The following is a 15942-nucleotide window of genomic DNA, read 5'->3' as shown; positions in this document are numbered from 1 at the left end:
CAGAGGCCAGACAACTCACATCTCAGGTGGCAAGTCTTTCGCATGCATGAGGCACACATGGGCAAAAAACCCTGCCAGTATACCTAAGACACACCCCACTTCCACATAAGCAGCCTGAGGAGATGGATTGCAACAGTTCATTCACATCAACAGGACATGTGTCTTGCAAAACCCAAGCCACTCCTAATCTGCCACAACCTAATAGCCAAGCCAACCTGTAAGAGTCTCAGGTCGTCTGAAGTGATCCAAACTATCCATGTCGACATGATGTAGGCAGTCAGTGAGCAATGCAGCAGAGGAAAAGATAGGGCTTTGTCATTCATGCAATATGCACAACCATGATGACACATCAGAGATCTCCCAGGGCACTTACCACCACTAGTAGCAACCCATAGTTAGGAAGGCCACATCCCCACAAGTATTGTTCTTAGGAATGCACCATCTGTGCAATCAGAACACATCAAATCTTCATGTCTCAGTATTCCAGGTTGCCTACCTACACATACCCTACAGTCAGCAGATCACATATATATGCCTAGTCAGTTCCAAAGCCAGTACTCCTGTTCCATGAAGGCCTGTTCTATGGTGGAACTGCAATGCCAGCCCCATAATCTGCCCATTCCACAAACAGTACAGAATTAACATAGTCCCAGTGATGAAAGGACAGTCACACAGTCACATATACAGGTAGCCTGCACAGATGAAAGTGGACTGACACCTCAGAGCCACTAATGCAGATGTAGGGAGCTGCTCATACACAATGCTTGGGTGCTACTGACACTCACATCAATCATATGGGCAGGATAGAGTCACACATGTGCCTATGTCAATTGTGCTTCTCCACATTACAGATTTTGAGAGGTAATGAACATAGATATGTTAATCCACTGACAGTAATCATGGGGACACATCCACGAAAATACTCTGCTGGGGTGTCTATTGTCAATGTCCAAATTGATGCACACTTAGCATTAACTACAATAGCACTTTGCCAGCATTGAGGCACCCAATCTCAATTAAGGCCAGGCAAGTCCCAAGATCCAGTCAGTACTCACCCCCTTGTGGCTGCTGTGTTGCCCTCAAATGCCCAACCACCTCAGGGTAGGCCACTGCCAAAATGCGGTCCATTAGTTGGGTCAGGGTCCGACGGGCACCCCTCCCTTGTTGGGAGGACATCCCCAGGTGGTCCTCTGTGGTCTTCCGGGCCTAGTGTCTCAGGTCCTCCCACTGCTTGCGTCAATGGGTGCTCTGCCGGACATGGACCCCCATTGTCCACACTTTCTTGGCGATGGCACGCCAAATCCCCTTCTTCTGATGGGCTTTGACTTGCATGAGTGATACAGACAGAAGGAGAAAGTCATGTACACTGACCCCATACCAACAGCAGTCGACTCTTAAAAGCAGCCCCATCACATGCCCACACATACCCACCTCACGGTTCACATGCCTAAACTCCATGCACCCTGCATGAATGTACTCCCTGACCAGTACACATACACCATTCACCCTCACCCACACCCCATCACACATGTCTTTGGCATTGGACTCACCTGCTCCTCTGATGCCCCATACAGTTGTTCATACAGGGGTAGGACTCCTTCTACCAGCTTCTCCAGCTCTTCGTGGGTGAAGGCAGGGGCCCTATCACTTGCAGGACATGGCATGATGGTCTACAGAGACAGTGCACAGCAGCTCACATAGTGGAGGTTTTGCTTGCTTGAGTATGAGGAGTCAGGTGAGTAAGGTGGCAGAAAATAGTGGTCACGGCCACCGCGTACAGCACAGTCACCGATGGCGGCAATAGCCATTGTTCCCAGTCCCCCATAGGCAGCAATGTTAACCAATGAGGAGTTGCATGGGGGTTTCCACCACCTACCGCCATGACGACATACGCCAACAGACTTAGGTAACTTCCACCCGTCCTGTCCAGCAGGACAGGTGGTTGCCATTTTACTCACATATCGTGCCTTGCTGCAGCAAAATAGGTGTGTCATACACCTCTTTCTGTGGTATGCAGAGTGGGCCATAGTTTTGCCTTTATGGTTTGGCACATACATGTGACATGCATGACACAGTGACCTTATGTGGCTGCATGTCAAATGGCCAGCATGTCCAGTTACAAGTCAGCTGAATGGCCCTGTAACCGTGTTGGTAAATGGCATGACTACATACATGCTCACTGCAGGACAGGTCTGTATACTTATATAGAACATGAGAAATGTGATGTATGTCAGAAACTATGGATCAAGGGCAGCAATGTGCATCAAGGGTGGAGTCCATGCCGCTTCAGCATGCCCAATATATTATGTGTCAGCAGTGTGCGGCTTGTCTACAGTGTTAGGTGTGTGCTATTTTGATGTGTTCTGCTAACATGTGTGGTTTACATATCACATTGTACATTCTTTCCTCTCTATCCTAGATACCCTGTCATGAGGATATTGAGACATGACCTAGTGTACCGTCCGCTAGTGGACCTTGCAACCCTAGAGGAGAGGTATATAATTCAGACCTATTGTCTGAATCGACAGACCATCATGGATGTATGTACCCAGTTGGAGTCGGATATATTGTCTGCCATTCCCAATTCATTTGCCTTCTCTCCCACAATACAAGTCCTGTCAGTGCTAGACTTTCTTGCCACAGGCTCCTTTCAGATCACAGTGTGCTTGGCAGCAGGAATGTCACAGCCCATATTCAGTCTTGTGTTGAAGGATGCACTGTGAGGAAGTGTGGCTCAATGGTTAGAGCGGCAGACCCTGAAGCAGAGATCTGCCTCAAGATCAGGGTTCAAGTCCCGCTTCGGCAGGTCTTGGGCTCAATTCCCCTTGACCAGATAATTCTCGCCTCAGTGCCTAATCTAATTCATGGGTCCAACTCTGGGCAATAGCTTGCTTAATCTCCACAACGGCCCCAACAGCGCTTAGATGCCTGGCTTCACCCTGGGGGTGCTCAGGAGTGGGCGCCTCACAGGGAAAAGCCAGGAGGGGTTCCATAGCGGTATGAGTACAGTGCCTTGAGACCCTAACGGGTGAGTAGTGCGCTATACAAGTGCTAATTTACAATTTACATTTACTGTGCGCTTTTATGAAACACCTGGACAGCTTCATCAGGTTCCCGCAGCGAGGTGATTTGGCCTATGTGAAGGCCGACTTTTATGATGTGGGTCACATCCCTCATGTGATAGGGGTCATAGATGGCACCCATATAGCCTTGGTCCCTCCCAGTGTAAATGAACTGGTGTATAGGAACCACAAAAACTACCACTCCATCAATGTGCAGGTGGTGTGTGTGGCAGACCAATACATCTCCTAAGTGACAGACAAGTTTCTTGGATCAGTCCATGACTTCTAAATTCTGAGGCGCAGCAATGTCCCCCACTTGATGGCATGAATACAGAGAGAGAGAGGGATTGTGTCATAGGTATGTATGCTTTTGGATGTGTGTGTCTCTGTTATGGCACCTGTCAACACATTTTTCCCTGTGTCTGTATCTGTATTGTAACAAGTCCTACATCTCTGCACATAGATGACTCTGGCTATCCTAACCTTCCCTGCTGTTAACACCAGTAAGGTACCCTGCCACTGAAGGATAACTCTGTTTCACTTAGGCCCACAGCACGACAAGGCGTGTAATAGAAAGGACATTTGGCCTCCTGAAGGCCAGATTCAGGTGCCTGTACGGCTATGGAGATGCCCTCCTCTACCGTCCCTAAAAGGTATGCCAGATAATAGTTGCCTGCTGCATGCTCCACAATCTGGCTCTGAGACGTCAAATACTCTTACTAGGTGATGAGGAGGAGGCAGCAGGACCTGTGGCTGGTGATTCAGAAGTGGAAAGTGATGAGGAGGCAGATGAGGAAGGTGCAGTTGACTCCAAGGCAGAGCTCATCAATCCGTACTTCCAGTAACATACAGGTATGCTGTGTTTGTGTATTTGCATGTGTACTATTTCAACATAGTTTGCTGTCAATGATCCTACTGATTTGGTTTATCAGTGGTGGTGTACTGTGTACCTACTCCTACGTGTGCATTGTGTGGGGTGACTGAATGCATGTAAGGTGTTATCTGTAAATGTACCATTTCTACCATGTGTACTCTGGAGGGTGCAAGATTTACATCTCCTACGGACAGGCCTGTATTGTGCTATGTGTCCTGCATTCTCCTGTTCTCATGTCACATATGTTGTGGCCTGTTTAGATGGCTATTTGCACTGGACAAAACAACTATGGATTGCCTATGTGCTCTGTGTGCTGCCAGGCCTACAATCCTGATAGTAGTCTCTGTTATGTTCGTTTTGCAGGTTGTATATTTGGATGTGGTGTGTGGCTGTACTAGTGACTCTCTTACATCTACCCTGGGGCACATCTGTTGTACTGTGTCTCCTGCAAAGGATGCCTCCCAGTCCATTACCCTGCCTGTTGGAGTATGGCACCATACCCACATGACACTTTTCAGACCATTACACAGCAAGACACAAAAGCAGTATCTGCAATCTATAGTATTTATTGTCAATAGAGCGGCAAACAGGTGATGAGTGGGTTCATGGTAGATGGAATCCCCAGAGAAGGTGGCACAGCTGTAAGTAGCACTGTTCCAGTGTCCATAGGCCATTGGAAAATGGAGTAATGCCATTTAACAGTCAACAGGGTGTCTCAATGGCATACAAGGGAGAGTAATCAGGAGAAAGTCACTTTCTGGCAGTGGGTTTTGTCTTGGTATCTGCTGCAGCCAGATGTCTGGGTGGAAGTCCACATTTTTCGGGCAGATCCTCAGCTACAGAGGGAGGGGTACTCCCTCTGCATCCTCTGTTTTTCCCCCAACATGTTAATGATCTGGCCCATCCTGTCCTGGGGTAGTTAATATGAACTTGGGAGATGGTTTCCTGATCAAAGGCATCCCTTGGCAGCCCCCGTCCACTGGCCCACAGATTCCCTCCCAAGCCCCTTGCCCCCAGGTGCCTGTGCCACTGGCACAGTGTGCCCTCTCCCAGTTTTAACAGGATCTTCGTTGTCTTGGGTGTGAGGGGTCACCACAGGTCTCTGTACTGTGGGGCGCACAATTAATTAAACAGTCCTTGGAGCACACGGACAAAGAGTTGGGATGTTGTTGCTAGAGGGTGTGGGGGTTTTGATGTGGGCAGGTTAGGGCAGGGTGTGGTAGACTGACCAGGGGTCTCAAATGGGCCAGGTAGGTTGTCAGTGTCCAGACATTCAGCAGCATTTTCCTCACTGGGGCCTTCATCCTGAGGAGAGCTGTCTGTCTCTGGTAACCTCTCTGTGGTAGATTTGGCAAGGATACCTGTGAATGGAGCAAGAGGGAGTTAAATGGTGGAGGTATGTATAGTTGTCTGTTAGTCAGATGCATACAGTGGCTTGACTTGATTTCCTACAATGGCATTGTCAAGTGCAGTACAACTAACACTGTTTGTGGATGGTGGATAGTGACATGTGTACCATGCTCCTTGGGGTTGTTGTGAATCAGGCTTGGTCACTTTAGCTGGGTGGGGGGGTTCTGTTCCTGTGTGATAGTTCACATGACAGGTTTGCCCTGTTAGCTGGTGGGCATTCTGGCTTGGCATATGTGAGTGGGAATGGCTGTACATTGCAGCATGGTGTCCAAATGGGAGGGGGTTATGTGTGCATAAGGTTGTCTGTCCTGTCTGTGCCTGTTGTAAATGGAGTAAACCTTCTTATTTGAAGGCCAGAGTAGTCCATTTCAGGGAAGTAGGCCTGGATCAATAGCCCTTGGGATTGGTGACAGTGCTGTCTTTGTGTTTGGACTAGTTTGGCATTGTGTAGTGCCATTGAATTGCTGTCATTGTCATGTTGTAGTCCTCAGTCAGAGCAACTGGTTATTGTAGCTAGTGCACTAGTCATATATGCAAGAGGTGTGATGTGACCTGCACATTGCAAATTTGGTTGTGGATGGGCTAGTGCATTGTGGGAGTCATAGTGATTGTACTTGGCAGTGCTATGCGTGCACTTGGCAGGGAATGTGTGAGCATTGGGGGTGGGTGGTGGTGTGGCATGCAGGAGAGGGGCATTAGGTGACTAGGAGGGAGGTGTTATGGGAAATGGGCTGACTAGGGAACTGTTTGGTTGGTGAGGAAGCATGCTTGCTAGGACAAATCAGTGGCATGGGACTGTTAGTTACTCACCAGAGTCCAGTCCTCCGGGTGTTCCAGTCAGGGCCTCAGGATGCAGGAGGTCCAAGACCTTCTCCTCCCATGATGTGAACTCTGGGGGAGGGGGGGGCCCACTGCCAGTCTTCAGTACCACTGGCTGGTGCCTGGACACCATGGAACACATCTTCCCCTGTAGGTCATACCACCTCTTCCTGATGTCCTCCCTTGTGCGTGGATGGTTGCCCACTGAGTTGACCCTGTCAACTATTCCCTGCCATAACTCAATTTTCTGGGCTCTGGAGGCTGCTGTACCTGTGCTCCTAAGAGTTATGGCTTTCCCTGATGATTTCAAGTACCATTGCCCTCAACTTGTCGTCGGTGAAGGGTGGGTGCTTTTGACATGACATGGTGGTTGTGTTGTGGGTGGGGGTGGGTTTTGTGTGTGTAGGGTGCAATGTAGGGTGCTTGGTGGTGTGGGGGTGTTTGTTTGTGAGTGCTGGAAGGCTGTGCTGTTTGTGTGTAGTTGTGTATTGTGTTGGTGGTGCAGTTGTGTGGTGTCTGGTGAGTGTGAAGTGTATGTATGCTTCTAGTGTGTAGGAGCTAGCTTAGTGATTGTGGTTGCTCTTGTCTCTCAATCTTTGTTTTTTGTCGTAAAGGCTTGTGGGTTGTGTGTGGGTGTGTTATATAGTGCTGTGAGTTTTGAAGGCCTATTAAAACTGTGGGCATAAAAGGCCACCACAAGTGCAATGGGTTTCATAAATTAACATGGTTAAAGTCAAACCTTTTCTCACATATACTCAACTAATGGCAGAGGGCTACTCAAGTTCTTTATTTGTGGGGGCAATCAATAACCCAAGTGAAAGCAAATTTGTATCGACCTTTACAAATCCATTTTCCTGCATGAAGGAGCCTGAAGAGGAGTGTCATTTTCAATGCCATGTTTGGAAAATCCTATGAAAAGAGCTTTTCCTTTTTAGTCTCAGAGCTGTAAGTGTATGTGAGCGAGGTCCCTAAACAACAAAGGTCCAAATGTGCATTTTTTCAGCCATACTTGTACTCTGAGCTTTCCGTTCAACATTCTATACAGTGTCTTTTGCACAGGGGTAAATAAAGTTGAAAATCTCATTTGATTATATCATTTGCATAGGTCTGAAAAATGTTGCATTTTCACATGTTTGTCTATATCCATGAGATAATGTTGAGTATTTGCAACAAATTAAACTAAGTTTGAATTCACATTTAAGATAAATATATAAAATTAACTTACATTAATAACATTTCTCTGAGTTTAATGAACTTTTTACACTTTCCCTATACTCTATTAAATAGAGATCTCTGCCACCAGGATGGAAGTTCCCCTATACTAAAGTATACAGAATTGTTCCCTATTCTTTAACATACAGAGATTCCCACCTGATCTTGGAATCTGCCTGTGGTAAAATATAGAGAAAGTCAAAACATTTAATACATTTGGAAGAAAAATTAAAGTGTTTTCTTTTTAAATATTAATGTAAATTAATAAATAATTGCTACATCCACATAAACTTAACTCTGGATGAATTAAAAATTATGTGAATTTAAAATATTTAATGAAATCATATTTCTGAATTTTAAATTAAAAATAAATTGCCATCTTAAGTAAAATAAAAATATTTTTTTTATTACAATTTGTCGTAAATCTGACGCAGTGTCAAAAAGCAATGGGTGTTGCATGGGAACGCCCACAGCGATACCAATTTCATGCCCCTTTCCAGCAGAAAACTGCATTGGGCGGCCTATATCTACAAGGCTGCGTTAAGCCAGGAAAAGTGGCTTAACGCTGCCTTATAGATAGGGTGCACTGCACAGCGCCACCGGAGCATCGCAAAAAATGATGCTCCAGTGGCACCGGGCCTCGTCAATGTGGCCCTTAGGCCCATATTTATGGGAAAATGACAGAGGGTGACGCTGCGCAAAAATTGGCAGCACCACGCTCCATCATTTTCACAATGCAGGGATGTGCCTTATTTAAGTGAATACGGTGCACCCCTATGTTGTCCCCTGCACTGGTGCTACATTTAGCTGCCAGTGCAAATGCAGGCACCCTTGTACCATCGTGCAAGGATGTCTGCGTTGAGGGGTGTGATTGTTTATGTGTGGAAAGGTGTCCCTTCCTGCACATAAACAATCACACTAATGGCTCTTTGACACTTCTTTGTGTGCTGCAGAATGCAGCACGTACAGAAGTGCCAAAGTGTCATTTTCAAATTATTGTTTATGTGCAGGAAGGGACACCTTCCCGCACATAAACAATCATTTCTGGTATTTCACTCTTTCTATGCGTGCTGCAGAATGTAGTACGCATAGAAAAAGCAAACTATGAGGAGGAAGAAAAGCATTCCTTCTCGTTGTGCCTTGCTAACACCACCCCTGGGGGTGGTGCTAGATTTTGGCACTGCCTCAGGTTTACAAAATCTTGTAAATCTGAGGCAGCGTCAAAATGCAATAGGTGTTGCTGTGGCACGCCCACAGCAACATCCATTGCACGCCCCTCTGACACAGAGAACTGCATCAGAGGGGCGCATATTTACAATGAGGTGTAACACCACAAAAAGTGGCATTACACCTCCTTGTAAATATTGAGCAGAGGTTAGCACCACTGGAGCATCTCGTAAACTGACGCCCCAGTAGCGCTAGTGGTTCAGAAACCTGCCCTTAGTTTGTGAAAGAAGAGTGCTGTTACTGGAAGCTCTGTCCAGAAGCCCGCGGCCAGTGCAAATAAACATCAGGTGTACCAAATAACAAAGCTGCTAGTCTCAAATCCACGTCACGTCTCTTGAATCCCCTACCAGACATTTCTGGCACGTTTACCTCGCTCTTGCGGGTTTCTGCTTTCTTCCTCTCTGATGGGGTTTTTGTCTTTCTCTTTTTGCCTCTTTCCGATTTGTGTATTTCTCTCAGGAAAAGTCTGATTCTGGAAATTAAGGCGGTCATTCTGACCCTTGCGGTCGGTGTTAAAGCGGCGGCCAACCCGCCAACAGGCAGGCGGTAAAAAAAATGGAATTCTGACCCTGGCGGGAACCGCCAATACAGCCCGCCACTTTAACACTCCGACCGCCACGGCGGGGCAAACAAACAGCGCGGCGGTCACCGCCAACAGACAGGCGGCAGACAATGTACCGCCCACCCTATCACGACCTACCAATCTGCCACCTTTTCCGGGGCGGGAGCCCCGCCGATAAAAACACGGCAGAAACAGACCACGAACGGGAAAACACTCACCTTTATACACTCCACGAGCAATCTGGACAGCATGGAACCCGAATTAAACATCCTACCAGCGATTGTCTACCTGCTCCTGTACCAGGAGCACGAACGCCGCCGCAGGAGACAACGGTGAGTACTGCACCTACGACTCAGGGGAGGGGGGAGGAGAAAAGGTAATGGGCACACACATACACGACACACCCACCCCCCCCAAATCCCCACACACGAAAGCAGAGCAACAACTCAGATTTACAGCCCCCAAGCCCCCCGGAATAATTCAAAGACACAATAAAATGATCATTAAAATAGAAGTATATTAAAGCATATTTGAACTGAGGTGAAATATGAGATATTTAAAATAAATAAATCACAACATGAACAATGTATACATAGTCCAAAAGTCCGGCACATATTGGGTACATGCCATTGTTCGTGGGCCAATGTGCATTAACACATGGGCAAAGCCCACACACGAGACCCGATTCCATTGGAGAGAACACTGCTGGGGCATCAGATAATAAAACCACAGGTACCTCAGGGGGAAGGGAAGGGGGGGCACCTCAGCCACATGAGTCCACGACGCCAGATCCACGAGGGGCCTCCATGCCCACTGTACCATCCTGGGGAGTGCAAAGCCACAGTCTCTCAAGTCTCTACAGTGGGTGGGTTGCCCACTGTACCATCCTGGGGAGTGCAAAGCCACAGTCCATCTGGTGGATTACAGACTCCACTGGTTATGGAGGAGGCATGGTGCCCAGAGTGCTTCGTGAAGCCCTGCCCGACACAGATCCGGCCCTGCCAATGGGCCAGCGGTGGTTGAGATGAAGGGCCCAGCGGAGCGGTGCTTGACTTGAAGGGCCCAGCGGAGCGGTGCAGAGACGGCGGGGCCCAGCGGAGCGGTGCTTGAGAGGAAGGGCCCAGGGGAGCGGTGCTTGAGAGGAAGGGCCCAGCGGAGCGGTGCTTGAGAGGAAGGGCCCAGCGGAGCGGTGCTTGAGATGAAGGGCCCAGCGGAGCGGTGCTTGAGATGAAGGGCCCAGCGGAGAGGAGCTTGACTTGAAGGGCCCAGCGGAGCAGTGCAGAGACGGCGGGGCCTAGCGGAGCGGTGCTTGAGATGAAGGGCCCAGCGGAGCGGTGCTTGACTTGAAGGGCCCAGCGGAGCGGTGCAGAGACGGCGCGGCCCAGCGGAGCGGTGCTTGAGAGGAAGGGCCCAGCGGAGCGGTGCTTGAGATGAATGGCCCAGCGGAGCGGTGCAGAGACGGCGGGGCCCAGCGGAGCAGTGCTTGAGATGAAGGGCCCAGCGGAGCGGTGCTTGAGATGAAGGGCCCAGCGGAGAGGAGCTTGACTTGAAGGGCCCAGCGGAGCGGTGCAGAGACGGCGGGGCCTAGCGGAGCGGTGCTTGAGATGAAGGGCCCAGCGGAGCGGTGCTTGAGATGAAGGGCCCAGCGGAGCGGTGCTTGACTTGAAGGGCCCAGCGGAGCGGTGCAGAGACGGCGGGGCCCAGCGGAGCGGTGCTTGAGATGAAGGGCCCAGCGGAGCGGTGCTTGAGATGAAGGGCCCAGCGGAGCGGTGCTTGAGAGGAAGGGCCCAGCGGAGCGGTGCTTGAGAGGAAGGGCCCAGCGGAGCGGTGCTTGAGATGAAGGGCCCAGCGGAGCGGTGCTTGACTTGAAGTCCCAGCGGAGCAGTGCAGAGACGGCGGGGCCCAGCGGAGCGGTGCTTGAGATGAAGGGCCCAGCGGAGCGGTGCTTGAGAGGAAGGGCCCAGCGGAGCGGTGCTTGAGATGAAGGGCCCAGCGGAGCGGTGCTTGACTTGAAGGGCCCAGCAGAGCGGTGCAGAGACGGCGGGGCCCAGCGGAGCGGTGCTTGAGATGAAGGGCCCAGCGGAGCGGTGCTTGAGATGAAGGGCCCAGCGGAGCGGTGCTTGAGATGAAGGGCCCAGCAGAGCGGTGCTTGAGATGAAGGGCCCAGCGGAGCGGTGTTTGACTTGAAGGGCCCAGCGGAGCGGTGCAGAGACGGCGGGGCCCAGCGGAGCGGTGCTTGAGATGAAGGGCCCAGCGGAGCGGTGCAGAGACGACGGGGCCCTGTTCAGCGGTGCTTCTCTCGGTGGGGCCCTGTTCAGCAGTGCTTCTCACGGCGAGGCCCTGTTCAGCGGTGCTTCTCACGGCGGGGCCCTGTTCAGCGGTGCTTCTCACGGCGGGGCCCTGTTCAGCGGTGCTTCTCACGGCGGGGCCCTGTTCAGCGGTGCTTATCTTGTGTTCCTAGGGAACCAGATCTTGGCAATCATTCCCGCTCAGTCGCCATCCGACCTATCGCTTGCAGGGCACTCCTGTGCAGGACTCCTGGGCCCCTGGGTGTTCTCCGTCACACACCAAATGGGGCTGGTGGGGCCCTCCTGGGCAGCTCGCCTGCTGCCGGACTTGTCCGCCCTGCTGCCCTTGCCCCCCTTGGCGGAATCTCTGGGGCCCTTGCCTCCCTTTGTGGATGGGCCAGGTGACGGTGCAAGGGTGGTGTCCTTGGGGGCAGCCGTCTCAGGCCTGTCGCGCCGGCCCTTCCCTTTTTTGGTTCTTTTCCCAGGGGGTGGGTTGGCTGTCCCCTTGCTGCTGGCCGATGTTCCTGCCCAAGGAGCTGGTGGACTCCAATAGCCCTGAACGATGGTCCTAGTAGGTGCAGGGCTTGTGGTGGATGAGGTGCTGTTTGGACTCTTACGAGATGGAGGGGGTGGGTCAGGTGATGCAAAGAGGTTAATTTTGGAGAAGAACAACTTTTTAGGAGCAATGGGAAGGGTAGGTGCAGTGGGTATGGGAGTGGAGGGAGAGGATGTGGTTGTAGGAGAGTCAAGTGTGCTGTCTTTGGGTGCAGGTGCTTGTGCTGGAGGCTGTCGTGAGGTTGATGGCTGTTGGGTGGGTGACTGCCTGCGTTTGTGTGGTTTGGAAGAGGGGGTGACAGCCACAGTGGGAGAGGACACAGGGGCCGTGTAAATGGCAGTGGGGGTGGTGACTGCACGTGTGCGGACTGTTCTTGTGGGTGTGGTGGTGATGGAAGTACTGGCTGATGGTGGTGTGCATGCAGGTGTGAGAGGAGACGTCATAGGGAGGGAGGAGGGAGACGAGGAGGAGGGGGACACAGAGGAGGCAGTGGCTGTTGGCATGTCTGCATGTGGATGTTGCTTGGGTGAATGCTTGTGTGATCTGTGGTGCTTATGTCTGGATGAGCTGCCCTTGGGTGTTGAGGTGTGTGCAGGCTGGTCTGTAGGTGTGTCTGGGATAGGCAGAGGAACAGGGGAGTGGGACTGGGTTGAGGAAGTTGGAGGGGGGAGGCTAGACACAGGGACAATTGCTGCCGTCAGTGCTGAGGCCAGAGCGTTGAACGATCACTGATGGGCAGCCTGACCCGAATGAATGCCCTCCAGGTATGCATTGCTCCGATGCACCTCCCTTTCTACCCCCTGGATGGCATTCAAAAGGGTAGACTGCCCAACAATGAGCGTCTGGAGGAGGTCAATGATCTCCGCACTGAGGGCAGCAGGGGTAACTGGGGCAGGACCTGAGGTGCCTGGGGCGAAGGAGATGCCCGGCTTCCTGGCTGAGCGGGCACGGGGCAAACGCTCAGGGCTGCTGGGAGGGCGGGGCTGGTGCGCTGGGTGGCGGCTGTACCTGTTGTTGCAGTGGGCACGGGTGGTGCCGCCACCACAAGGGAGCTCCCTTCCGAGGACGTGTCGGTGTCGCTGACGTCTCCACGGGTCCCCGTTGTGGAGCCCCCCTCGCCCTCCGTCTCACTGGTGTACTCTGAGTCGGTTGCATGGCCCTCCGGGGCCATGTGAGATGCAGCTCCCTCGTGCGCCGATGCCACTTCTCCTCCGCCTGATGATGCTAATGCACACATGAACAGGAAAAACAAAAAAAGGGGGAGGAGAAGAAAGAAAGACATGTTGAGTGCATGCATTGGTGGCACCGTTGGCGGAGAGGACAGACACAGAAGCCCCCTGCACTACGCCGCGCACTCGGGGTACACTACTCAATTATTGTGACTTGGCCTACAAGTCAATGGACGACAAATGCACACATAGGTGAGGCCCAACCATGGATATCTGTACTTAGCACCCTACAGAGGTGGGGGGTGGGGGCACAGGGCCATGCCTAACGGAGGGGCCTAGCCTACAGAAACCGCCCTGGCGTAGAGATAGCCACAGCCCTCCTCCCCCACCCAGACACCTCCACTGTGCGCTAATATAGCAGAATGTGCTGATACTCACCCCCTTGTGTCTGCTGTGATGTCCTCACGCGCCCATCCAAATCGGGGTAGGCCACCGCCAGGATCCAGGACATCAGGGGGGTCAATTGCCGTGTGGCACCCCTCCTAGGTTGGGAGGGCATCCCCAGCAGAGCCTCTGCAGTCTTTCTGCTCCCGCGGCGGATGTCCTCCCACCTCTTGCGGCAGTGGGTGCCCTATTTGTTGTGGACCCCCAGGGCCCAGACGTCCTTGGCGATGGCACGCCAAATGTCGATCTTCTGATGGGCGCTGACCTATGTGACATGGACAGGATGGAACAAGAAATATCATCACTTTCCTGCAGGGTCGATGTGAGTGGCCCCCCCCCCCAACCTTGCCATGTGGCACATGCTCTCATCTGTCGTGCGTTGCACTCCCCATTCGCACCCCTCCCCACCATTTTACACCCACCCCACTCAACACAGGCATAGCCCATACTACGTGCTCCCTGTGTACTTACCTGTTGGTCTGGAGGACCGTAGAGTAGCGCATACTGGGGGAGGACCCCATCCACAAGTTTCTCCAATTCCTCAGATGTGAAGGCAGGGGCCCTTTCCCCAGTCGCAGCAGCCATTGTATCTCCCAGACCGAGGTCACAGCAGCACTTGCAGTATAGGTCCTCTCCTGTGGATGATCAGGTCTCGAGTGATTAAGCAGTTTGAAAATGGAGGTCACGCCCGCGGCGGTGCGTACCGCGACCGCCGGCACACATCGTCATTGGCTACTGAGACCCATAGGGTTCAATGTTAACCAATGCTGCTTTGCGCCGCGGTCTTCGACCGCCTACCGCCACGGTGTGCCACGCCAGTGCATTGACCTCACATCCCATTGTCACACTTCACAGGTCAGGCAGCCGCCATTTCAAGGGCCCACATGGCTTATATTCTACTGCGTCACACAGGCCTAGGCCTTGCATTGCCACTCATACAAGCCATTCAATGCATAGCGAATCGTGTTTTGTGCAAGCTGTGGTTACCTACCTGTGGGTTGCTTAACTCTGTGCTCCATGTTGTCCTTCCTAGGCACCGTCCGCTGGGATTTGCGAGGAGATGGAGGAATCCTCCTGTGTACAGACCGCTGGTGGACCTGTCGACAATGGAAGAACGACATGTCATACTGACATACAGACTTGACCGAGCCACTATACAGGAACTGTGTGCCCAGCTGGAGCCAGACCTGATGTCCCCCATTCGCCAACCCACAGGGATTCCCCCTCTGGTGCAGGTTCTGTCAGTACTCCATTTTTTGGCAAGTGGCTCATTCCAAACAACAGTGGCCATATCATCAGGGATGTCTCAGCCTATGTTTTCTAAGGTTTTGTCGAGAGTGTTGTCTGCCCTGATGAAATACATGCAGAGCTACATTGTTTTCCCTGAGGTGGGCGATTTGGCTACAGTGAAGGGTGATTTCTATGCCCTTGGACATATCCCCAACATCATTGGTGCCATTGATGGTACCCATGTGGCTTTGGTTCCCCCCAGTGGAAGTGAGCAGGTGTACAGGAACAGAAAAAGTTATCATTCGATGAATGTCCAGGTGGTCTGTTTGGCTGACCAGTACATCTCCCAAGTAAATGCCAAGTTCCCTGGGTCTGTGAATGACGCGTACATCATGCGAAATAGCAGCATCCCTTATGTGATGGAACAGCTACAGAGACACCGTGTGTGGCTGATAGGTGACTCTGGTTACCCTAACCTGTCGTGGCTACTTACCCCAGTGAGGAATCCCAGGACAAGGGCAGAGGAACGCTACAATGAGGCCCATGGGCGAACTAGGAGGGTTATAGAAAGAACCTTCGGCCTCCTGAAGGCCAGGTTTAGGTGTCTGCATATGACAGGTGGATCCCTAATGTACTCTCCAAAGAAGGTGTGCCATATCATCGTGGCCTGCTGTATGCTTCACAACCTGGCTTTGCGACGCCAGGTGCCTTTCCTGCAGGAGGATGGTCCAGATGGTGGTGTTGTAGCAGCTGTGGAGCCTGTGGAGAGTGAAGAGGAGGAAGACGACGGGGACGACACAGACAACAAGGACACAGTGATACAACAGTATTTTCAGTAGCACACAGGTACGAATCAACCCCGCCATTTTACATTTACTTAAAGTCTCCTGCCTCTCTACTGTCTGTGTTCCCCCCCAGTTCCTGTTAACTGAGTTGTGACTTTCCCTTCCGTTTTCAGAGCTGTGGGCCACACTGCGTGACCTCTGCTTTGTTTGCCCATGGACTACAGCTGTGTGACAGTGGTATGTTGTCATCACAATGTAACTGAACATTTTGGCACTGTTATGTCTAATACATTTGTTCAAAATA

The sequence above is a fragment of the Pleurodeles waltl genome, chromosome 12, assembly GCF_031143425.1.
Source record: "Pleurodeles waltl isolate 20211129_DDA chromosome 12, aPleWal1.hap1.20221129, whole genome shotgun sequence".
Taxonomy (NCBI): domain Eukaryota; kingdom Metazoa; phylum Chordata; class Amphibia; order Caudata; family Salamandridae; genus Pleurodeles; species Pleurodeles waltl.
The sequence above is the reverse complement of the archived record's forward strand: the minus strand, read 5'-3'. Positions refer to the sequence as shown.